The sequence below is a fragment of the Prionailurus bengalensis genome, chromosome B4, assembly GCF_016509475.1.
Source record: "Prionailurus bengalensis isolate Pbe53 chromosome B4, Fcat_Pben_1.1_paternal_pri, whole genome shotgun sequence".
NCBI lineage: Eukaryota > Metazoa > Chordata > Mammalia > Carnivora > Felidae > Prionailurus > Prionailurus bengalensis.
Window position 1 is genome coordinate 32,635,553 of NC_057358.1, and position 26,589 is coordinate 32,662,141.

The following is a 26,589-nucleotide window of genomic DNA, read 5'->3' on the forward strand; positions in this document are numbered from 1 at the left end:
ACTGGATAGGCTTAGCAATTGAATGCAGATGATAGAAGAAATCATTTAGCTTAAAATTGATCAATATAAATTATCTAATATGAAGAACAGAGAGAAAAAAGCTTGGAAAAAATGAACAGAGCCCCAGAGAATATAAAATAATACCACAGATCTAACACATGCATAATTGGAGATCCACAAGTATAGGAGAGAGATAATGGACAGAAAAAATTACTTAAGAAACAATAGCAAAATTTTTTTCCAAATTTTGTGGAAGATAAATTTATACATTCAAGAAGCTCAGTATATCCCGAGTAGAATAAGTAGACAAAAACATGCCAAAGAACATCATAGCCAAACTGAAAAAAAAGAAGCTCAGTATATCCCGAGTAGAATAAGTAGACAAAAACATGCCAAAGAACATCATAGCCAAACTGAAAAAAAAAGAGGAAGAGAAAGTCTTGAAAACAGAGAAAAATGATACAATATATAATTGGAAGTAGTTATTGAAATGACCATTGACTTCTCATCAAATAATGGAGTTCAGAAGTCAATAAAATAACATATTTAAAGTGCTAAAAGAAAAAGAAGAAAAATGCTGCCAACCCAGAATTCTACATCTAAATAAAATATTCTGAAATAGTAATAATAATACATAAATAAACATTTTAAGATTAAAAAACTAAAAAGTTTATTGCCAGCCAACCTGGCGATGCTTACAAGAAATGCTTCAGTTACAAGAGACGCTGAAGGAAGTTTGTCATGCTTAAGGGAAATGATCCAGTTCTTTAGGAGGAAATTAAGAACACCAGAAATGGTTATAAAACAGTTTCATTTAAAACACTGTATTTTCATTTTAATTTCTTTAAAGTACATATTCTTATTTAAGGCATAAATTATAACAATGTTGTGTTTACAAAAATGTGTGGATATGTATGAAAACTATAGCATGAAAGCTAGAGAGGGTGGCAAACCTACCTATACCATTGTAAAATTTCGGTATTATGTATGAGGGCTACAGTATTAGCTATAGTTTTTGGATTCCCTCTGTGGAAGATCATAGCATCTACAAATAAAGGAAAATTTTGTCTTTTCATCTAATTTTCATATTTGCCTTTTTCCCCCCTGTTCTCTTGATTTGAAGGGAACATTTAGTGTAATGTTGAATACAAATGGTGATAACTGGAAACTTTAAAAAACTCCATGACTTGAGTAAGATTTTTCTAAAGTTTTACCATGAAGTGTAATATTAATATTGCTATTAGTAAGTTATTTAGTTTAATAATTTTCCTAATTATTTGTAGTTTCAAATACAATTTGATAATGAAAAGGTGTTGAATTTTATCAAATGCCTTTCCTTATTGACTTGACAATTTTTCCCTTGTAATCTCTATTTTGTATTTCTTAAGTTGAAATATCATTTAAATACTTGTATCTCTCTTTGTCTTGGCAATAGTTATATTATTATATCATATAATATTTTCTTAAGCATTTAAATTTGACTTGCTTTGTAAAAATTAATTTTTAAAGGTATTTGCAACATTGCTCCTGTCTCTTTTGACATTGATACTTACCAAATGGGTACCTTTTTATTCTCATCTAACTTTGAAACAGTAAAAGAGAAATTATTTTTTACATAAAAGTTTGGTAATACTCAACCTCTAGAAGACTATAGGTCTGATAAGTTTTGAGATAGAGGTTTGATTACTAATTTAATTTTAAAATGAATTATTGATTTATTCAGTTATCTATTTCTTCTAGTTAATATTGGTAATTTTTAATGTTTAAAAAGTTAGTTAAGTTTTCAAATTTATTTTTATAAAATAGTTTATTGAATTATCTCAATTTTACATATTTCTATGCCTACAATCATGGCTTCTTTTTATTCTTAATATTATTAATTTGTATTTTCTCTTTTTTCTTAACCAGACTTATGGGTGATTTATCTATTTCATTATCTTTGTCAAAGAACCAGCTTTATTTCCTTTCCATTTTCTTTTTTAGATGTATTCTTTCCCACCACACGTCTAGATTGAATATTTAACTCATGTATGTTTGATCTTAATTTTTAAAATTAATACAGTTAACACCTTAATTATATAATTAAATATCCTTATGGCTTCATCTCATAAGTTTTTTATGCAGTTAATTCACTATTGTTAAGTTCTAAACATTACCAATTTCTATTGTGAATTCTTGTTTCAACTATAAGTTCCTTTTGTGAGCACTTAAAAGTTTCAAATTACACTTTTTTTGGTGTTATGTTTTAATTTTCATATATAACTTAATTGCATTTTGGTAAAAAAAATGTGGTTTATAGAGTACTAAATCTTTAATTTTCATTGAGACTTCTTTTGTGACCAAAAAATCATCATTAGAAAATAATGATGTAAAAAGAATATATGTAGCCATTTCTTTGGGTGCAGAATTATATATAGTTCTATTCCTTTCTATCCCACTTCTATGTATCCTTATCCATTTTTCCTTAATTTTTCCCTAGTATTAAAATTGTAATAAGTTTTTAAATAATATACTTGCATGCCATATTATTTATTTCTGTATTTTAAACTTACAGTTTCTTTCTTTTCTTTTTCTTTTTTTTTTAGATCGTCTCTTGAAAGTAGCATATGGTGGGAGTTATTAAGCAACACAGTTAATCTCTATCTTTTAATGGATGGGTGAATCCTTTTCAATTTTTATTATTACTGATATAGTTTTAACAACCTTTTAAAAATTTTTTTAGACTATCACTCCTTATCAGCTTTTTCTACTCCATTAGATTGATAAAGTTTTACAGATTCCCCCTTTTATTTATTTTTAATTTTTAATGTTTATTTTTATTTTTGAGAGAGCATGAGCTGGGAAGGGGCAGAGAGAGAGGGAGACACAGAATCTGAAGCAGGATCCAGGCTCTGAGCTGTCAACACAGAGCCCGACGTGGGGCTTGAACTCACGAACCGTGAGATCATGACTTGAGCCTAAGTTGGATACTTAACTGACTGAGCCACCCAGGCGCCCCAGATTCTCCCTGTTAAGTCTTTATAGATTTAGAAGCTACACATTTCTTTTAAGTTTTTATTTTACTTTATTATTTTTTCAAATTTAAGTTTTTGTTTTAATTCCAGTCAGTTAACATTGTATTATATTAATTTTTGGGTGCACAATGGAGTAATTCAACAGTTCCAAACAACACCTGGTGCTGATCACAATCTCACTCCTTAATCCTCATCACCTTTTTCACCCATCCCCACACCCACCTCCTTCTGGTAACCATCAGTTTGTTCTCTATAGTTAGAGTCTGTTTCTTGATCTCTCTCTCTCTCTCCTCTTTTTCTCTTTGCTGTTTGTTTTGCTTCTTAAATTATCCATTTGAGTGAAACTATATGGTATTTGTCTTTCTCTGACTTATTTCACTTAGCATTATACTCTCTAGCTCCATTCATGTCGTCGCAAATGGCCAGATTTCATTCTTTCATTCTTTGTTTTTTATGACTGAATAATATTCTAGTGTGTGTGTGTGTGTGTGTGTGTGTGTATCTTCTTTATCCATTCATCAGTTGATGGACACTTGGGCTGCTTCCATATCTTGGCTATTGTAAATAATGTTGCTATAAACATAGGTGTGTATGCCTCCCTTGAATTTTGTTTTCTTTTTTCTTTTTGTATTTTGGGGTAAATACCAAGTAGTGTGATTGCTGGATCATAGGGTACTTGGGTAATTCTATTTTTAACTTTCTGAAGAAATTCCATATTTTTTCCACAGTGGCTGCACTAGTTTGCATTCCCATCAACAGTGCAAGTGTTCCTTTTTCTCCACATTCTCACCAACATCTGTTGTTTTTTGCATTGTTGATTTTAGCCACTCTGACAGGTTTGAGGTAATATCTAATTATAGCTTTAATTCGCATTTCCCTGATGGTAAGTGATGATGAACATCTTTTCATATGTCTGTTGGTCCCCTATATGTCTTCTTTGGAGAGTTGTCTGTTTATGTCTTCTGCCCATTTTTTAAATTAGATTATTTGATTTTGGGGTGTTGAGTTGTACCAGTTCTTTATATATTTTGGATACTAGCCATTTATTATATATGTTATCTCCAAATAACTTCTCCCATTCCATAGGTTGCCTTTTAGTTTTGTTGGTTGTTTCTCTTGTTGTGAAGATGATTTTATTTTGATGTAGTTCATAGTTCACTTTTGCTTTTGTTTCTACTGCCTCAGGAGACATATCTAGAAAAAAGTTGCTACTGCTAATGTCAAAGAGGTTACTGCCTGTGCTCTCTTCTAGGATTTTTATTGTTTAAGGTCTCACGTTTAGGTCTTCAATCCATCCTGAATTTGTTTTTGTGTATAGCACAAGAAAGTGGTCCAATTTATTTCTTTTGCATATGGTTGTCCAGTTTTCTTAACACCATTTGTTGAAGAGACAGTCTTTTTTGCATTGGATATTCCTTCCTGCTTTGTTGAAAATCCATTGACCATATAGTCGTGGGTTTATTTCTGTGTTTTCTATTCTGTTCCTTGATCTATGCATCTATTTTTGTGCCAGTAGCATTCTATTGATTACTACAGCTTTGTAATACAACTTGAAGTCTGGAATTGTGATTCCTCCAGCTTTGCTTTTCTTTTTAAAGATTGCTTTGGCTATTTGGGGTCTTTTGTGTTTCCATACAATTTTAGAATTGTTTGTTCTAGCTTTATGAAAAATGCTGTTGGTATTGTGAGAGGGATTGCATTAAATGTGTATATTCTTTGGGTAGTATAGACATTTTAGCAATATTTGTTCTTTGAGTACATGAGTATGGCATGCTTTTCCATTTATTTGTGTCATCTTCAATTTCTTTCATCAGTGTTTTACAGTTTTCAGAAACCAGACCTTTCACATCTTGGGTTACGGTTACTCCTAGGTATCTAATTATTTTTGGTGCAATTGTAAATGGGATTGTTTTCTTAATTTCACTTTCTGCTGCTTCCTTATCAGTGTATAGAAATGCAATGGATTTCTGTATATTGATTTTGTATCCTGAGACTTTCCTGAATTTGTTTTCAGTTCTAGTAGGGTTTTTTTGGTGGAGTTTTTCAGGTTTTCTATACATAGTATCATATCATCTGCAAGTAGTGAAAATTTTATTCTCTCTTACTGATTTGGATGCCTTTTTTTTTTATTGTTGTCTGATTGCTATGGCTAGCTTCCAGTACTATGTTGAATAAAAGTGGTGAGAGTGGACATTCTTGTCTTTGTTCCTGACCCTAGGGAAAAACTGTCAGTTTTTCCCAATTTAGGATAATGTTTGCTGTGGGTTTTTCATATATGGCCTTTATTTTGTTGAGGTGTGTTCCCTCTAAACATATTTAGTTGAGGGTTTTTTATCATGAATGGTTCTTGTACTCTGTCAAATCTCTTTTCTGTGTCTATTGAAGTGATCATATGGTTCTTATCCTTTCTCATCTTGATGTAATGCATCACATTGATTTATTTTTGAATATTGAACCACCATTGCAGCCCAGGAATAAATCCCACTTGATTGTGTTAAATAAATATTTTAATGTATTGTTGAATTCTGTTTGCTAGTATTTTATCGAGGATTTTTGCATCTATGTTCATAAGAGTTATTGGCCTGTAGTTCTCTTTGTTGTATCTATATCTGGTTTTGTTGTCAGAGTGATCCTGGCTTCATATAATGAATCTGAAAGTTTTCCTTCAACTTTTATATTTTGGAAAAGTTTAAGAAGAGTAGATATTAACTCTTCTCTGAATGTTTGGTAGAATTCACCTGTGAGGCCATTTAGTCTTAAACTTTAGTTTGTTGCTTTTTGATTACTGATTCAACATTTTTTGCTGGTTATCTGTCTCTTCAAAGTTTCTGTTTCTTCCTGTATCAGTTTTGGTAGGTCATATGTTTACAGGAATTTGGTAGGTCATATGTTTCCAGGAATTCCAGGAATTTCCAGAAATTTCCATTTCTTTTAGGTTGTCCACTTCATTGGCATATAATTTTTCATAATGTTCTCATAATTGTTTTTATTTCTCTGGTGTTGCCGGTTATTTCTCCTCTCTCATTAGGGATTTTGTTTATTTGAGCCCTTTCTCTTTTGTTCTTGATATGTGTGGCTAGAGGTTTATCAATTTTACTGAGTTTTTCAAAGAACCAACTCCTGGTTTCATTGATGTGTTCTATTTTTTGTTTGTTTGTTTCTATGTCATTTATTTTTTTATTATTTTTTAATTTTTTAAATGTTTATTTATTTTTGAGAGAGAGAGAGACAGAGCATGAGTTGGGGAAGAGCAGAGAGAGACAGAGACACAGAATTTGAATCAGGCTCCAGGCCTGATTTCCTGTCAGCACAGAGCCTGATGCAGGGTTCAAACTCACAAACCTGAGATCATGACCTGAGCTGAAGCCAGATGCTTAACTGGCTGAGCTACCCAGGCATCCCTTTAGTTTCTATGTCATTTATATATCCTCTAATCTTTATTATTTCCTTCCATCTGATGGTTTTAGGTTTTTTTTTTTTTTTTGCTTTTTTTCTAGCTCCTTTAGGTGTAAATTTAGGTTGTTATTTGAGATTTTTCTTGCTTCTTGAAGTAGTACCGTGTTGCTGTAAACTTCCCTCTTAGAACCACTTTTGCTGAATCCCAAAGGTTTTGGATGGTTGTGTTGTCATTTTCATTTGTTTCCATATAGTTTTTAATTTCTTCTGTGATTTCCTGGTTAAACCATTCATTGTTTTGTAACAAATTATTTAATCTCCATGTATTTGTGGTCTTTCCAGATCTTTTCTTGTGGTTAACTTCTAGTTTCAAAGTGTTGTGGTCAAGGAAAGATTCATGGTATGACTTTGATATTCTTGAATTTGTTGAGGCTTGTTTTGTGGGATAATACATGATCTATTCTGGGTAATGTTTTGTGTGCATTTAATCAATGTGTATTCTGCTGTTTTAGGATGGAGTGTTCTGAATATATCTGTTAAATCCATCTAATCCAGTGTGTCATTTGAAGCCATTGTTTCCTTGTTGATTTTCTATTTAGATGATCTCTCTATGGATGTAAGTGGGATGTTACAGTCCCCTAATATCATTGTATTATTATCAATTAGTTCCTTTATGCTTGTTATTAACTGTTTTATATATTTGGGTGCTCTTATGTTGGGTACATAAACATTTAGAATTTTTATATCTTCCTGTTGGATTATCTCCTTTATTATTATGTAGAGTCCTTCTTTATCTCTTGTTACAGTCTGTTTTAAATTCTATTTTGTCTGATGTAAGTATTGCTATTCTGGCTTTCTTTGACAGCCATTTGCATGATAGATATTTCTTCATCCCCTCACTTTCAAACTATAGGTATCTTTACACCTAAAATGAATTTCCCATAGGCAGCATATAGGTGGATTTGGTTTTTTATCCATTCTCTTACCCTATGTCTTTTGATTGGAGAATTTAGTCTATTTATATTCAAAGTAATTATTGATAGAAATGTATTTGTTGTCATTTTATTATTTGTTTTATGGTTGTTTCTGAACATTTTCTGTGATCCATTCTTATCTTTACCTCTTTCATGGTTTGCTGATTTTCTTTAGTAATATATTTGTGTTTCTTTCCCTTTATTCTTTGTATATTTATTAGTGTTTTTGATATATGGTTGCCATTAAGTTTGTATATAACTTCTGCACATAGCAGTCTTTTTTTTTTTTTTACACATAGCCGTCTATATTAAGTTGATGGTCATTTCAGTTTGAACCCATTCTTTTCTCTTTTCCTCCCCATGTTTTAGCTGTATGTTTTTATACACAATATCATTTTTTATGAATTCCTTGACTGATTTTTGACAGAAGTATTTATTTTTACTGATTTTGTGATTCTCTCTCTCTCTTTTAACTTTTGTCATTTCTACCTTTATACTGTCACATTTGGTCTTTCTTTTCCACTCAGAGTTCACTTTAGTATTTCTTGCAGGGCTGGCTTAGTGTCATGATTTCCTTTAATTTTTGTTTATCTGGGAAACTCTTTATCTCTCCTTATATTCTGAATAATAGCCTTGCTGGATAGAATATTCTTGGCTGCAGATTTTTCCCATTCAACACTTTGAATATATCATGACACTCCCTTCTGGCTTGCAAAATTTTTGTTGAAAAATCTCTTATGGGTTTTCCCTTGTAAGTTACTTTATTCTTTGTTTAAAAAAATTTACATTTATTTATTTTTGAGAGACAGAGAGAGATAGAGCATAAGTCAGGGAGGGGCAGAGAGAGAAGGAGACACAGAATCTGAAGCAGGCTGCAGGCTCTGAACTGTCAGCACAGAATCCAATGCAGGGCTTGAACCCATGAACCATGAGATCATGACCTGTGCTGAAGTTAGACGCTTAACCAACTGAGCCACCCAGGTGCCCCTATTCTTTTGTCTGGTTTTAAAAAATTTGTTTATCACTATAATTTACCAATTTAACTACAGTATGTCTTGGTTTGTGTCTGCTTTTGTTGATCTTGATGGGAGTTCTTTGTGCCTCCTGGATCTGGATATGTGTTTCCTTCCCTAGATTAAGGAAGTTTTCAGCTATTATTTCTTCCAATAATTTTTCTGTCCCCTTTTCTTTATCATTTTGGGTCTCGTATAATAAAAAAGTTATTAGAGTTGATAGAGTCACTGAGTTCCCCATGTCTGTTCTTGTGTTGCATAATCCTTTTCCTCTCTTGTGCTAAGCTTGATTACTTTCCATTACTTTGTCTCCTAGGTCCATAATTCATTCCTCTGCTTGTTGCATCCTGCTGCTTTTTCTATCAAGCATGTTTCTCATTTCATTTATCGAGCTCTTTATCTCTTATATATTATTCCTTATCTCTGTTTTAAGAGTCTCAGTCATGCCTTCACTCTTTTCTCAATTTCAGTGAGTATTCTTATGATCATTGCTTTACATTTTTTTTTAACCAGGAATGTTACTTATATCTGTTTTGCCTAAATCTCTGGCCATGTCCATGACCTGTTCTTTCATTTGGGATAAATTTCTCTGTCTTCATGTTTTGTCTGCTTCTCTGTGTCTGTTTCTTTGTGTTGGGAAAGTCAGCTATGTCTTCTGCTCTTGAAAGTAGTGAGTTTATGAAGAAGAGGTCCTGGAGTGCGTTGCAGTACAGTGTCCCCTGTTCACCAGAACCTGCCAGTTCAGGAGAGTATCCTGTGTGTGTTGCTTATACCCTGCTGTTGTGTCTGAGTTATTTTTCCTTTCAGTGCAATTGTCTGCACTGACTTTCTGTCTGTTGTGTGCTGTACTTGCTCTCTGTGGTTTTAATAGAACATATCCAGGCAAGTTTTGGGGTGGTGTGCTCACCAGGAACTTGAAGCAGGTTGGCACTATTAGCAAATTTGTACTGGGCCACTAGTCCTATAACAGATTCTCCAAAGTGATGTGGTGGCTGGGGGATGTGCACCCAGGTGACCAGAGGCATGAGGTTCAGTGTGGTGCAAGGTGATGGCTGAGTGTGGCTGGGACCAGGTGGTTGGTACCATGCAGAGTCTGATGCAGCACCTGTTGGCAGCTGTGCATCTGATGCCAGGTGGGATGCACAGGCAACTTCAACAAAAATTTTTTTGAGCCCATGGCTAAGACTAGTAGACTTGGAGTGGATAATTCTTCAGGAGAACTCATGGGCATAGTGTGCTGTTAGTAGGTTAGGTACCAAGTGTCTCTGCAGTGCCATGTCCTGCAGTAGCTCTGTGTTTATGTTGGGGGCAGGGGTAGAGGAGGAAAATGGTCCTGCCAGTTCCCTCATTTTCAAGGAAGTTCCTGAACACACTCTGAAATCAGTATGAATATATCTGTCTCCTGTTTGCCCCTGACATTATGCATACTGCCCTTTTTACGTTGCCTTTCTGTGCAGTCTGCTATCTCTTTAGGGGCAGAGACCTGGCTATCATTTGCCCTCCTGGCTTACTCAGTGCTGAGTCAGCTGACTTTTAAAGCTCCAGGCTCCAAGTCCAACTAGTTTTAAAAACTCACAGAATTCAGCCCCTCTGACTTTTAAAGCCCAGGGGATTAGTCTGCTCTCTGTGAGTTTCCTGGTGTGAGGGCCCATTTCTCTGCCCTATCCAGGTGGACAGCTTCCCCCCTCTTGCAGGAAGCCTCTCCATGCTGTTCTGATCTTCCTAAACTTTTAGATGCAGCTTCTTCTCTATATTTAGTTGTGGAATTTGTTCTGCCACTCTTTGGATCAGTCTCTGGTTTATTGATATAAATGTGGGTTGGAGTGAGGTCAGAGTCTCCTTACTCTGCCCTCTTCCCAAACTCCATCTTGGAAGCTACACATTTGGTTTCTATTCTTTAATCAGTTATTCTTAACTTGTAAACCAACATCTTTTTAGTTATAAATTTTTATAACATAGCATTTCTATCCTGCCTCTGAATGTGATGTGGTCCTTAGCACATATAAACTATCCGTAAAATATTCTATCCATCTTGTCTTTGTTTCTTGTTTCCTTTAAAAACAATGTTTTTTTTTTCTGTTTAATATTTGTATTTACCAAAACATTTTATCTTTTTCTCTGGTCACCTTTCAGTTTTCCTTCATTTTTCCACATTTCACTTACCCTTTTCCCCCCTTTTCTTGAATTAATCATTTAATATTTTTTATTAATTAAAAAATATTTTTAAATGAGGGTCTGTGGGTACTTAACTCTTAATTTTTCTATGTCTTGAATCTTGAATTATAGTTTATCTGGGTATGAAATTTGAGGTTGAGATTTACTAATTTTTCTCAAGTTGAAGATATAATTTCATTGTCTCTGTCATCTATTGTTGTTGAGAAGTTCCACTGTAATTTTAAATGTAATTCCTTTATAGATAATCTGTCTTCTCTCTTGTAGCTGTAAACATTTTCTTTTTATTCTTCATGTTCTTCAGAGTTTTACTCTGATGTTTCTGGGAATGGCTTTACCTTTATTTACCCTGATTGGTACGTGGAATGTACTTTCCACCTGAAGATTAGTCTGAAGTCTTTCTTCAAATTTGGACAATTTTAAATTCTGGATAGTGCTTCCACTTCCTTGTCTGAGAACTTCTGTTGGGTATTTAGAGCTGCTCAAGTCATTCTCTGTGTATCTCAATTGCATAAAATCTCTCTGTGGTACATTCCTTGCAATGTACCACTTCTCTATGTCAGGGCTGGAAATATCTCATTTACTGAGTTTTTTTCAACTCAGTGCTTTTATATTATTCATTTATTTCTATTCAAAAATTTTTCAGTCTTTTAAAATGGAAGTTATTCATTTATCTTATTGGACAAGTCAAATATCTATTTTAAAGTTTTGCACATGACTCGCACAAACTTAGTTTCCTATGGGACATATTCATGTTCTGAACGTTGATTTTGTTGGCTGTCTATCTCAGTATTAGATTTCTTCCTCTGTTTTGGAATTTTGCTTTGCAGGCTTATTTTGTGTGGGCGGCTTTTGTTTTTGTTTTTCTTTTTTCTGTTTCCTTTTGTGCTTACCCCTCCTAGGCCAGTGGTTTTGTGGCTCCCTTTGCCCAGCTGCTCAGGACTCCCTGCTCTAAACCTGGCTTTAGAGGACTCCTGTCCCACAGTGGTACTGGGGACAGTATCATGGCTTACTTCCTGACTTGACTAGGGACTTCATTTCTATGTTCTGTTTTTTTCTGGACTTGTAGCTTACTAAAAATTCTAGCCCCCAGGGGATGGTTAGCTACAAATTTTAGTTTCTTTACTTTCTTTTTTGAACAATATTGGGAGTGGGGGTGGGAGTTGTTAAGTAATTCTAGCCTGGATCCCTATTTTTAAATTTTTTTTTTCAACGTTTATTTATTTTTGGGACAGAGAGAGACAGAGCATGAACAGGCGAGGGGCAGAGAGAGAGGGAGACACAGAATCGGAAACAGGCTCCAGGCTCCGAGCCATCAGCCCAGAGCCCGACGCGGGGCTCGAACTCACAGACCGCGAGATCGCGACCCAGATGAAGTCGGACGCTTAACCGACTGCGCCACCCAGGCGCCCCTGGATCCCTATTTTTGAGTGGAGGAATTTTATCCTCTTTACCCCACTGGACCCAAACTGTAGGCTGCTATGGCCTCCTTCTAGAATGGGCATCCTACAGGCCCTGGCCTCAGCAGAGCAAGAAAAACTTGTGTTTTTCTTATGTTTCTGGATAATATAGAGATTTATCCTGTTTTTAGATCCTCATTAATGCCTTTAGTTTTCTATTTTTCTATATTATCTATTTCTTATCTGTGTTTGGATTGAGAGAGGTGTGTCCCATTAATGGGTCTTAATTAGGGAATCAATGGATAGACTTATGTTTTAAAAAGAGCCTTTCGGTCATTGTGTAAAACAGTTTGAGAGCCACAGCTGGAAGGCAGGGAGGCAGGTTATATGGCTATTTTATAGTTCAAGTGAGGTGACCTTAACTTGGACTTGGGGGATAGCAGTGGAAACAAGAGAAGGCCATTGATGCAATTTACATATAGCTGCTAGAAACCACAGGCATTTTTCATCAAATGAAATGGAGTAGTGTCTCTCTCCAGATATTCCTATGTTGGTATTGCAAATTCCCATGAGAGCTTTTCCAGGTGTTACCCCTCTCATTTTGCTATTACATTGCTTTTTAATTCTTCACTTTTTATTTTTAAATATCCCTTCCACATCCTTCCTCTTCACTGTTTTTCTATCCCACATCCCATTCCAGTGCTCACAGTTGCCAGCAGAGTCCAGGGTATGTGTTCAGGAAGAGGACGTGGGCAGGGGTCAGACTGGGGAGGGGCCCTAGGCGGCTGCTGAGTCTCTTCTCCTGGGCTTGGGAGGGTTGTGAGATTCTTCTCAGCCTCCCAGCCCCTCCTTCCATACCACCTCCAAGCTTCCTCTACTGTCTAAAGTCAAGTGGGCTTCTGAGCTGCTGCTGAAGGCAGGGGTGGCTCACAAGCACAGAAGAGAAACTTTCTAGAGGCTCTTCCTCCCTATTCTCAATCTTTCTAAAGGCTCCCTATTTGAATAATGGCGAATTTCTCTTTCAATGTGATCCCAATTTCCTATTCAAATGTCTTCCTAAAGAAATCTATCCTGTATGAACTCTATCCCCATCCAATGGCTTCAAAGCAGCTACAGCTGTTGCATTTGGGGAGGGGTAAAATGTAGAGGTAGGTGAATCCTGTGTAAAATTAAATTGTGGCAACAAAGGACCCAAAACCATTTACATCTGTTTATAGACTCTGAGAAAGGATGAGCTAAGTAGGGGGGAAATTTAGTACAAAAAGCTGGCATTACATTGCCCCCTCTAACTTACTACAACATCCCAAGTATTTACCAGGTCTTTCAGATCAATCCCTTGTTTTGGACTGGCTTTGGTAAGTTAAACTAGTAAGCATTTAGTAGAGTGATAGGAGATCTAATTATTTCTCAGGAAATCTGGGGAACTGGTTAGGTAATAAATAATAACAATAATAATAATAATAATAATAATGATAATGATAACAAATTCAACCACTGAAACATGGAACAAGAACTACCCTTGTATTTGTGTCTATTGGCACCAACATGAAGAGATTCTGTGAGAAGCTCTCATGGTGCTTTCTGTTCCTTCCACAACATTTTCATTCAGATAAAATCAGAGTGCCAGGTGAGAATGAAGGGAAAGGAGAATCATAAAGGGCCACAGTGAAGTCTGAGGGACAGAGGAACATGGAGGAAGGGAGTTGATAGACTGACATATTTGCTAGTTTATTCAAAAGACATCCCTTTAATGCTTAGTCCATGCCAGTCTTGTACAAAGTATGAGGATGTGATGTGAGCAGAGAAAGCCCTCTGCTTCCAGGACAGGCCCCAAGACAGATACATATTTGTCTGTGGTGGATACATCTAGGACAGGGAATTAAAAACAACATGTGCCCTCTGAAGGTGAGGGAGGTTTGTGGGCTGGTTGGAACACTGTTTCCCAGGTCAGTGGTTCAGCTGCCTGGGAACACAGCCTGTCCCTTCCAGGTGTCTCCTTCCCAAGTGCTTCTCAGCCCGGAATTCAGGGAGGAGGCACATTTTGGTTCTGAGCCAAAAGTGGGGAGCAAGATTTCTCAGAATTATGTTTCAACCTGGCAAAGCTTCCACACTGATGACCAAAATCAACTTCTCTTGGAGGCTTCTTTTCTGCTTTTCTCTCTTACAGGTAGGAAAAGAACAAGAATGGGGAGGGAGGGCAAAGAAAGTCATGATGCTGAGGCCGAGTGGAGGGTAGTTTTCAATGTCAGGCACTGAAAACTTTTTTGAGCCCTAGCCGGTGCCCAGGGTTTTCCTGACATTTATACAGATGACAGGCCTTCTCTAGAAGTTAATGCTAACTGGGCTATAAGAACACTGACAGAAAAAATATATAAGCATGAGCAGCATTATAGCAAAATCAGTGTTCAGTCACTCAGGTGACTGAGTCAGGGCAATCACAAGAAGGGCATTGTAGAAATAACTTTTACTGTATCTATGCCTTCCTCCTCAATATCACCCCTTGTGGCTCTGAATACCTTTGAGATTTTGTGTGTAATTCTTATAATTTTGGTACAAGGACTTATTAGACTGTGCAGGTCATTTGAAACCGTCAGGTCCCAGTTAATTTGGACACTCTGCTAAACACGATTACTGTCAGTGTGAGTTAGGCTTCCAGGGAGAATATTAAATAATGGGAATGTCGTTTATCTGTAAGTAATGTCAAGCCTGTAATGAGAATGCATTTTATTGGGTGAGGAAAGAGCTCTTGCCCTTGGCTCAACAAGAAGTCATACTAAACTGCAGCCCCCCCTGGGGTCACTGGACAGAAAGGGTCTTTCTTCACTTGGGTGTCCCATAGACCAGGGTGCCCATTGCATGTGCAGCTAGGACCCTTCGAACACTGAATGGGCTCATCATCCCCAGGCTTTCACTGGTTTTCTCTTTAGCTGCACACCCCTACACAGTTCATTACTGAGGTAAGGAGAAAATGCCAGCCTCCATGGAAATTGTGGAAATGCTATCAGACATTAAGGGTTAATGAATGTGAACAGGTGTGCGATTAGATGCAGCTGAGAATAACAAGGCTCAGCTGCTTGGCTCCTTGGTGCTTATTATAGTCTATCTTTAAAGCTGCTAAAAGAAAGCAAGGGATTCTGTTGCTCAGGTGATTTTTCTAAAACAATTTTTTCTTTTTCACTAAGCCTTTTCTTTTTTGCCCATGTAGCTAATAATCCCATTTCTTGGTGGCTCTTCCCTCAGAATTGGTTTCATCATTGGCAGCTCCAGAAGGTTGACTTGCTCACACACAAGTCTCTGCATTATGAATCCAGAGTGTATGGTAATTGGCAACAGTAAAAACTGTCCCTACCAGCTAGAAGTAATTTACAATCTCATGTTTCTAATCAGTGCTTTATAAGGAAAAGCTTGCACACAAGGTAGAAACTTTTCATAAGTCTTGTCTCTTTCAACAAAAGACACTATATTTTAGTCTCAGAACTTTATTTTACTCTTTTTTGAGTGCTGTTGCTAACACTGGAATTCCTTCCAGTCATCCATTGGATGACATTGTCCAATTTCTTTTCATCATGTGCATGACACCAAAAGTAAAGAGTTGAAGGCGCCCAGAGATTGCCCCCTCCCAATAGGGGCCCATCCATGAACAATGTTTGATGGGATATGGAATGTGGAAAAACACAGCTTTTGTTTTTGGGTATATTTAATTAACCAAAGGTGACAAAGTCTATGTCATATACAAGGTGCTAAGGATTGATTGGACACATAGGAAACTAATTCTTCTCTCAAAGAAATTGTATTTGGAGGGGGGAGACCAGGCCCTATTATGTAATGAATCCTAAATATTTTTCATCATATTACCCTTGTTTTAAAACTATGGAGTCAGAACAAGATTTGGTTTCCCATTGATGACATACCTGGAGCTCAATCCGGGCTCTGGCTCCATTAGCAGATTTAGACACCTAGTTGGCAGTTTCTGCTGTGGGAATTGTCAGCTCTTGCATTTTGGGTTTGAGCTACTCAAATTCACACCATAAAGGAGACCAAAAACTTGATACTGAATATTCACTTATGGTGAGAAACCAAAGTTCAAAGAAGACTGGGATATTACTTATAACAGCATCACATACAGACATTCCTATAGCTGGGTTCGTTGTGGGAAAAGATGCAAACAGCATGTCTTGCATTTCTCAAAAGGGAAGATGTCTCCTATGGTGTTCAGAACTCTCCCGAACACATTGTAGGTTGAAACCTATATTCAACATTCATGACAGGAGGGGAGAAGTGAGGAGGGGCTCTCAGGGAGCTGAATGTTAGATTCTGGAAAATGTCCCTGACCACAGTGGTAGCTTTCCACAGCTGCAACTGGGTGAACTTTTAATTATCCATTTCAGGGAAGCAGGAAGGAGAGGTTCTGGAGCTCACTCCAAACCCCCTTAACTGCCCATATTTCTCCCAACCTCCTTGGTATGGTAGAAGATCTTCCGAAATTAGACTGAAATTTTAAAATGCAAATACTGGGGGCACCTGGGTGGCTCTGTTAGTTAAGTTTCTGAATTTGGCTCAAGTCATGATCTTGCAGTTTGTGAATTTGAGCCCCATGTGGGGCTCTGTGCTGACAGCTCAGAGCCTGGAGCCTGCTTCAGATTCTGTGTCTCCCTTACTCTCTGCTCCTCCCCTATTAGTGCTTTTAGTCTCTTTCTCTAAAAAATAAATAAATGTAACAAAATGTAAACACTGGTTGAGGTGACACACTGACATTTATCCCCAGTAGTTTAGGATCACACTACTGGTCAAGTACAAATGAGTGATAACAGACTTGCTTTTTAAACTTTCATCTAGGAAGAGGTAGAGGGAGGGAATTCAGGGTAACTCTGGGAATCTGAATGCAGGGAGAAGGATTACCAAGAGGAGAAGCAGAAGAGAAACCTTATATCTGAAATGATGGTGATAGAAACATCGATTGGTTTACTATGTACTAGGCACATACTAAGTACTCAATTCAGTTCAGTCCTAACAATACTATGAAGTAGGGATTATTCACTCCCATTCTACGGATGAGGAAGCAGAGGTTTCAGAAGCCACACAGTGAAAATCCTCAGATTTCCAGGAGGCTCTGTGGACCTTTGTGGCATTGCTTCAAGAGTTTATAATTTGCTTTTTTGTTTCTTCTCATTCAGGTACTTTGATACAAAGAAAGTTTTGTACTCAAAGCACCATTAGCTGAGATTTTCCTTTGTACTCAAAAAGCCGAGTTCCTAGCAAGAGTTTAGAGCAGTGATGCTAACTACCCAAAGAGAGTTGCTGGATGGAATGCAGACATCAGGGAGACAGGCCTAGGCCAACATTCCTGGGAAGCTCCCAGAAGGGCCAAGCTGTGGGTAGGGTCTTGGGGAGAAGAAAGAGGACAGAGGCATTCACATTTGGAAAATGGGGAGGATAAATAGGTTGCAAAAATATTAGAAATTTAAAAAAAACATAAAGAAATTCATTGGTCCCTTGATGGGAGTAAAGATGAAAGAAAAGAGGGAATTACAGTGATGGAGATTCTGGTATTGGTCAACTAGAGAATGATTCTACTGTCTCTTCTGACTGGAGTCAGATTTAAGCTCTAACTCTGTCCTTCAATCATTACCACCTGTCTCTCTCACACCCTTGGGTACTCTTTATCCATTACTTGCTCTACTTTTCTCCTCAGCATTATCATACTATCTGATAGACTTATTTTGTTTTTGTGTTCAAGATTGTAAAGTCCCAGGGTGGGGATATTTGACATCTTGTTTTTCTTGGCTATATCCCTAGAATTTAGAGCAAAAAAGAACTAAGTGTTCTGTCTCTGTCTCTCATATAGATATAGATATAGATATAGATATAGATATAGATAGATATATATCCTTAATGTAGATATGTATATGTAAATATATACACATCTATCTCCAGAGCATTGAATCATATTTTATATTTTATATATATTTTTTTAATTTTTGAAGAAAGGAGGAAATTTACTACAAGTGGTAAATAGATAGTTTATTGTATTAATCAGAAATATTTTGGGGCGCCTGGGTGGCGCAGTCGGTTAAGCGTCCGACTTCGGCCAGGTCACGATCTCGCGGTCTGTGAGTTCGAGCCCCGCGTCGGGCTCTGGGCTGATGGCTCGGAGCCTGGAGCCTGTTTCCGATTCTGTGTCTCCCTCTCTCTCTGCCCCTCCCCCGTTCATGCTGTCTCTCTCTGTCCCAAAAATAAATAAAAAACGTTGAAAAAAATTAAAAAAAAAAAGAAATATTTCCAAATCAATATTTAGGAATAAGGGGAATAAAAAGACCTGGAGAATAGAAAGACCTGACAAGTTTGTGTAAGTCTTGCATGTCTGGGGCTGCCTGGGAAGAAGGGAGTCAGGTGATTTCATCAATGTTTCTGGCACAGATGCCTGGGGGCAAGAATCCTAAGGACCCTGGTGACTGGAAGGTGAGGAGCTGGTACTGAATCTTGCAGCTGGTGCCTTGTTGCTAGATAAGGAGTGGGGCGTGGGCAAAATTAGTCATATCACCAAGCCTTGATAGAATGATGGAAAAGAAATACTCTAGGAACGTATTCCGCCAGTCCCTAGAAGAACATAAATTAAGATCTTTGATAAGGAGAAATTAAGAAGGTTTTATGTCTCCTTAAATCTCCTTGTACTGAATTAAAACTACAGAGAAAAGCTTTTAGTGCAAATAAGCCCTACATTTACATGTACTCTTAGTACACTTTGGTGATTTATTTTTTTATCTCTCTTGTTTTCTGGTAAATACATTTGGAATTATACATTTCATCTTTAGTATTACATTTGTTTTATCACATGCATATTGACACACGCATTTTTATTATTCAGTTTTAAGTATTTTCAAATTTCACACAACTTCTTCAAATAAGATATATTTAGTGGTGTTTTTGTTTCTAGACATATGGCCTTAAAATTTTTTTTTAGCTAGCATTTTTTGTCAATGATTTCCATTTCTACTTTGTTGTGATAAACAAACATGGTCTATATGTTTTTTCCTGCAATTTATTGAGGAATGCTATGTGGTCTGTTACTGGTCAGGCTTTATAAATACCATATGTATGTTTAAAAAATCATTTTTATGTTTGGTAGGTATGATTTTTCATGTCTAATATTTCAAGCTTATTAGTCACGCTGTTTAGATATTCTATATGCTAATTTTTGACAGCTTGATTTATCACTATAAGGATTCTGTTCAATCTCTTTGATAAGCTATAATGTCAGATGCATATAAGTTAGTGATCTATTTTTATTTTTTATCTCTATATTTCAACCTTTGTATTTATTTACTTATTTATTTAAAAACTTTTTTATTAACATTTATTCATTTTTTGAGAGTGAGAGAGACAGAGCGTGAGCAGGGGAGGGGCAGAGAGAGAAAGGGAGACGCAGAATCTGAAGCAGACTCCAGGCTCCAAGCTGTCAGCACAAAGCCTGACATGGGGCTCCAACACATGAACTGTGAGATCATAACCTGAACTGAAGTCAGATGCTTAACTGACTGAGCCACCCAGGCGCCCCTATTTACTTACTTATTTTTAAGTTATTATTTAAATTCCAAGTAGTTAACATACAGTGCAATTCTAGTTTGAGGTGTACAATATAGCTGATTCAAAACTTGTGCTCCTTAATCCCCTTCATCTGTTTCACTCATCCCACCCTGCTCCCACCCCTCTGATAACCATCGGTTTATTCTCTATAGTTAAGACTCTGTTTCTTGGTTTGTCTCTCTCTTACTTTCTCTTTTTTTCCTTTGCATATTTATTTTGTTTTTTTAAATTCTACATATAAGTGAAATCATATGGTATTTTTCTTTCTCTGACTTATTTCACTTAGCACAATACTCTCTAGTTCCATCCACATTGTTGCAAATGGTAAGATTTCATTCTTTTTATGGCTGAATAATATTCCGTTGTATATCTATCCCACCTCTTCTTTATCTGCTCATCAGTCAATGGACACTTAGGCTGTTTCCATAATTTGGCTCCTTTAGATAATGCTGCTTTAACCATTGGGGGTGCATGTATCCCTTTGAATTAGTATTTTTGTATTCCTTAGGTAAACAGTGAGTAGTACAATTGCTGGATCACAGGGTAGTTCTATTTTTCTTTTTTCTGAGGAAACTTCGTAGTGTTTTCCAGTGTGGCTGCACTATTTTCAACCTTTGTATTCTTAAGTTTTAAATGGAGAATATAGTTGTCCTCTCTCTTTAACCCAATCTGAGCTACAAGGTTTTAATTGGTGAGCTGATTTTAATGTAATAGCTTATGTATTTTTATATTTATGTATTAATTACAATAACAAACAATTTTGTAGCGTCCCAGTCATGGTTCCAACAACTTCATAGATGTAATACACTTAATCCTCACATTAACCTTATGAAGTAGATGAAATCTTTTTATAAATGAGGAAACTGAGGCACAGTTAGGTTAAGGAAATTGCTCAGAGTTACACAACAAGGAAATGATACAGCTAGAAGCCAGGATACAAGCTCAGGGAATCTGGTTCTGGCTTCACATTTCTAACCATTATGCCATGGTGCCTCTGGGTTATAATTAGAGTTTGATTAGGACCTCTCTCTTATTCATGTTTTTTACTTATCTATTATTTTGTTTATTATTTCCTCCTTTAATGCTTTCCAGTCTTTGATCAATTTTGCTTTCTAGTTTGATGGCTGTATATCATATCTACCTGTCTTTAGTACATTTTGTGTTGAACCTAGGGTAAAAACAAGAAGCTATGTTAGTTTGTCAGGTAGGGATCTATGGGGCAACTTGAGCTTGACCTCCTCTTCCATCTAATTTCTGCAACTCTTCAATATCAACCCTCTAGTGTCATTGGTTTTAGTCTCTAGAACCCTCTGCTCCATTTTCCACATGTCTTTTTTGTCTGTTACTTTTTTATCTCTTGTCACCTGGAATTTCCTCTTCTCTCTTTTTCAATATTCAAATTTTACCCAGTTTTCAAATGCTTAGCTCCAATTTCTTGTTTTCTGTAGTCTTCCTTGACTTTATATGACAGGGTTCTTAGATTCCTTCTAGCTAGTCTAAGCAAGAAGATTTATTCATGTGTATTAAATAGCTTACAGAATCCCCAGGGGGTGTGAAAACCAGGTCTGGATGCTACACTGCTGGTAACCACCCCAGTCAGGAGATGTAAGAAGGTAGTGAAAATCCCACTGCCACAACCTCATGTCTCTTTGCATCTATGGTAACAGGGAAGGGACACAAGAACTTCAACCAGTGTTACCACAGAAGCCCACACTTATGCTACTGCATTAGTAAGAATAGCCCGGCTGTATATGTGATTGCCTCTACAGAGGACAGACTTCTTACGTTGGTGCAGCTCTTTGGCAGCACCTAGACTATCTCCAGAGCCCACAGCTCCAAAGTAGTCTGAGAAATGCAGATTATGGCTTTGGCTTGGTGTTCTAGAAGGCATTTGGAAAGAGTTGGGGAAGTAAACACATATCTGGAATTATTTGACTATTTTGATCCTATATGATTTCTGCCTACTTACTGTGAACTCCCAGAGATCTTATGCTCTGGGAGCATAAGCTTTAATGCATTTTTTTTACTTATGTTTTTTGGTTTCTAGTAAAGCTTACTTGTTGTATTCTTTTAACTAGGCTGTTGAAAAAGTATTTGAGGACTTTTTGAACTTTAGAGTACCCAGAAAAGTATCACATAAACAATAAATCTTTGTTGATTCAATAATGTAATTTCTAGAGACTGAGTTTCTAAAACTGTGCTCTGTTTTAAGAATTTTTTTTGTAGGCAAAAATAGGAATTTATAAATCTGAGCACACATATCAAGAATGTGATTATTTGCTTTACAGGAGAATTCTTCATTTTAACAAAACATTTTAAAAGGTTTAGTGCAGGTTTTACTTTTTAAAATGAATGCTTAGAGGACTTAAGATATAAAATGTGTGGCCATTATTTACAGAAAATCATATTACAGGTGACATATAAGTAATGCTTCCAACACCATGTACCATTTGAATATTTAGTAAAAAATTGGAACCGACAGAAGACCACATGTCTCCAACTCTGACAATAATATATCTGACAAAATTGAAACAGTAATTTAGAATGGCCTGATAACATAAAACCATCTTAAAGATAATTCCTTATATTATCTACAGCATGTTCACGTCTGACCTCTGAAACAAATTTCAATGTAGTTTATCTGGGTATTTATTTAATGTGATGATTTCTACACATTGTTTTGGCTTTTATGTGGCTCTGTATTTATCATACATGCAACATACAGAAAAGATATGTACTAAGATTTGTCTCTTTCCCACTCTCCCATTGTCTCTGCCATTGTCCTACTTTAGGCTCTCTTTCTTTTTGTCTTTGTTTTTTTTCTTTTTACAATTTGGACAAATGTGATAGTCTCTTATGTCTCTTTGTTTCCAGTCTTTCCCCCCTTTCTCTGTTTGGAAATGCTTTTGACTACAAGCAGTAGAAATACTTGGCCTAAATGGACTTAAGGAAACGGACAAAGGAAAATTTATTATGTCAAATAACTGGGAGTCCAAAGGTAGAACTGGCTCAACATATAATATTATCAGTAGGTGAGTGATTGCATGAAGAACCCAGGCTTGCTCTGTCCTCCTACTCTGTCCTCAGAACCAGCTTCACTGTGGTGCTGTCTGTGGTGGCTCCTGGCAATGGGAATTGCGTGTATGTGTGTGTGTGTGTGTGTGTGTGAGAGAGAGAGAGAGAGAGAGAGAGAGAGAGAGAGAGAGAGAGAGAGAAACAGACACAGACACAGTGAGCTCCCTTAAACATGCAATATGCACCATTCTCTTCAGGCTGATTGGCTAAGACTGAGTCTTTTGAAAATTCCTGGAAAGAACAGTGGTCAAGGGAATGCAATTTATTGACTAGCTTAGACTTACCCTGTGGAAGGGCAAAGACAGCAGTCTCTACAAGAATCAGATGGAACACTTGATTCCAAAAGAATTGAATAAACCAGCAAAATACTGAGGTGGGGGCAGGTTTAAAGGGGCCAGTAAAGAGCAGCAAAGCTCCTGGGGGCTAGTAATTTTGGGAATTAGTACCTCCCTTAAGCCTGAGGTGCAAGGGGAGGGAAGAGTGTTCCTGAAACGTAAGGATAGTTATAGCTGTGGAGAGTCCAGTAGAGAGGAGCCTTGGTCCAGCTGCTAGGGCCTCCCAAGGCTGATCCCAAACAGAAGCCAAAGGGCAAAGAAGGCCATATGATGCACAGAACAGAGTGAGAAAGAAAGGAAGGAGACTAGTTCTGGAGGTACAAATGCAGACTAACTGTTACATCAATGGAATATAATCTGATAGATTTTATATATATATATATATATATATATATATATATAGTGAAAAAGAAGGGGGAAATGGGAATCGGGTGGCAACCTCTGTGTCCATCATGCCCTGGAATAAGGATTTCATTCTATGCAACAGCCTTCATTAACATCCAGAAGAGCACTGGACTGAGGCCTGGTATGTAGGACTTGTTCCACCCTATAGTTGCTGCATGACCTTGAGCAAATCTCTTACTTTAATGAGCCTATTTCCTCACTTATAAAATGGAGACCAAAAAAAAAATCACTTTTTAGGGATGTTTTGAGCCACAAATGCAATAATTATAAATTTCTCATACCCATTTCCAGGTTCTTAATTCTCCCCATCCAGCCCCTGAATTGCCCCAATCTGGTATCCCAGCTCAGTCTTTTACTGTGGACTGTCTTCACTCATGGCCTGACACCGTGACCATGGCCCATCACCACCAGCCCCTGCGGCCTTTGGAGAGCTCTCCCTCCCCTCACTTGACTTCCAATGTACACTTTGCCTTCCTTCTCTCAACTGCAACTGTGCTTAGGCTCACACATTGAAGTGTGAATGAAGAAATTTGTATAAAACAAAGGGATTTCTTTTTACCAGATGTGAGATGTTACTTTACTTGAACATCAAGTCTAGTTCCAACATTTCTGGAACACAAAACAAGATGAATTTCAAGCCAATAAATTTTTAAAAACTAGTAATTGTCACTGCAAAATGTCTACAAAGACTGACATTATTTGATATTTTAGTTTCAATTTGATATCTTATCTTCACAGTGGCCAAGACCTCGTTGATGTGGTTCTGGCTGGGTCCTGCACTACTAACTGTCCCAAGACCCCAGCCTTCCTCCAGTGGGTGTGCAATCCTCTCCCCTTCTCCATTATTGTCAAATCATGTGCCTGCCTTCTCTGATCTTGCTTGTTGTAGAGAAATAACTCTATTTATTTCTAAAATAACTGTCAGTCTGTATATAATTTTTATAAAACTGGATGGTAGTACAGAACTAAAGTCTCGGTCTTCTGCTTTAGTCTAAGATTTAAAAAATGAAGCAGAAATAAAAGATTCCAAAACTATGAAATATTTGAATAAAGCTCTCTACTCTGACCCCTCTGTCTTCCAACTAAATACCCAGTAAACAGACCAAGTGAACCTTGTCAGACAGCTTGAATATCCCTTATCCCTGCAGTACTGAATCTAAGGAGAGCTGCATAATGCATTTACATAATTGCACAAATTAGAGATACCTCCGAATGAAAGGTTTCCTGGTGATTCTTCTCTGCCCTTTCATTTGCTGGTTACAAAATTACCAGCTCTCCTGCAGAGCCACAACATCTCCTCTCCCTGGGCCTCGTTCAATGAACAATTGCCCTGCTGCCGTCTGGAAATGGCTATCCTGAGACACCTGAATAGGCGACCTTTCCTGGGAAAACCCGAGCTCCAGGGGCTGGCGAGGCCAGCCACTAGGCGTGGGCCAGCCACACCTCCCTCCCCTGCCCCATGCTTCCCCAGCCCAGGTGGCTCCAGGAGCCAGGAGACCACTGGACAATGCCTGCCCTCCCTCTGTGTGCCTCCCCTACCCCAGCCCTCAACCCCAGAGTCTGCAAAGTGAGAGCCTAAGATTAGGCGGAATCCTGGTGATGCATATTTATTAGATAACTTAGATAGCTTATCTTTCCCAACTTTGATTATAAATTGCCCTTTAAAAAGTTCTGAAAGGTTAACTGCACTGGATTTGCTGGAAGCACCTTCTGTAAATTGAACATAGTTAATTTTTGAAAGTTTTAAAGCAGTAATTGAAAAACTAGATTCCATTGTAGTTTAAGAGGAGTTTGTTTCTTCTTTTGGGGGTTCTTCACCAGTCAAAAGGGCAACACACTTGGTTTTAGTTGCTGCCCTGACACTAGCAGACCTTGGTGCCCTTACTTGTTTTCCCATTTGACAAATTGCAAAATATAATGTCTACCCCACCTGTGTCATGTGATTGCTGTTAGAATCAAGTAAAATAACTTTATGTGAGTAATGAAAGAAATTTATAATCACCCAAAAGTATAAAACAGTGTAGTAAAATGAGCATGTATTTTGGAGTTGACAACCCTGGATTTAAGTGCTGGCCTATCTACCATGTGCTATGTGAGCAAATGCAGGTCAATTCATCAATCTGATCTACTTTCATTTTAATTTGTGAAATGGAGGTGACAATAATAATGCCTTGCCTGCCTCATATTGATGCTGTCAGGATCAAATGGGGCAGGGTAAGTACATGTTCTTTGTAAAACTGTAGAGGTAGTAAATTACAGATAAATTCCTGCTAGGTGCCAGCTATTATGTGATATGCACAATATGTTCTTTAATCCTCACAAGACCCTTTGAAGGAAATAGTACTATTTTCCCACTTTCTGGTTCAGAAAACTGAGGCTTAGAGAAGTGGAACCACATACTAATCAGTGGAGCCAAGACTGGAATCTCTGGCTCCTGAGCTGGAATTTTTTTTTATTTTTACTTTTTAACATTTATTCATCTTTGAGATGACAGAGAGAGACAGAGCATGAGTGGGGAAGGGGCAGAGAGAGGGAGACACAGAATTCGAAGCAGGCTCCAGGCTCTGAGCTGTCAGCACAGAGCTCAATGTGGGGCTCGAACTCACGAACTGCGAGATTATGACCTGAGCCAAAGTCAGACGCTCAACAGACTGAGCCATCCAGGCGCCCCCTGAGTTGGTATTTTTATTCACTGTCTACACAGCCGTGGATTACTGTTTTGCTGCTTCTAGTGTTTCAGTAAATGACAATTAAAAAAGGCATAGAGGGTGTTATTTTCTTAGAGATGAGAGTTCTTATTGTCGACTTGGTAACACTCCCTTAATGGAGCAACTTTTATATTCCTCAATTATGACTGTACTTAATAAGATGTTAAGTTATAACTCCTTAGGAAACCATGAAAAGAAGGGAGAAGGTTTCGTTGAGCTTCTGTAAGATTTTAGTAAGCAACCCCTCATTAATTAGCTCTACTGCTTGAATACAATGACTGATTCTTCATTGTCAGATATGTGTATTATATTATGAATGTAAGTAAGATCTTTGGGAAATGAATTTATCATGTATAAGATTCCTACTTTACAGCAGTAAACAATATCTCCTTTTTGTTGCCTATGGTCATATGTAAAAGGAGGAGGAAAACAAAGGTAGACACAGCTATGTTATATTAGGAGCTCTCATAAGAGACTTGTCCCAGAGGGCTGAATCTGTAAATTGAACGTGGA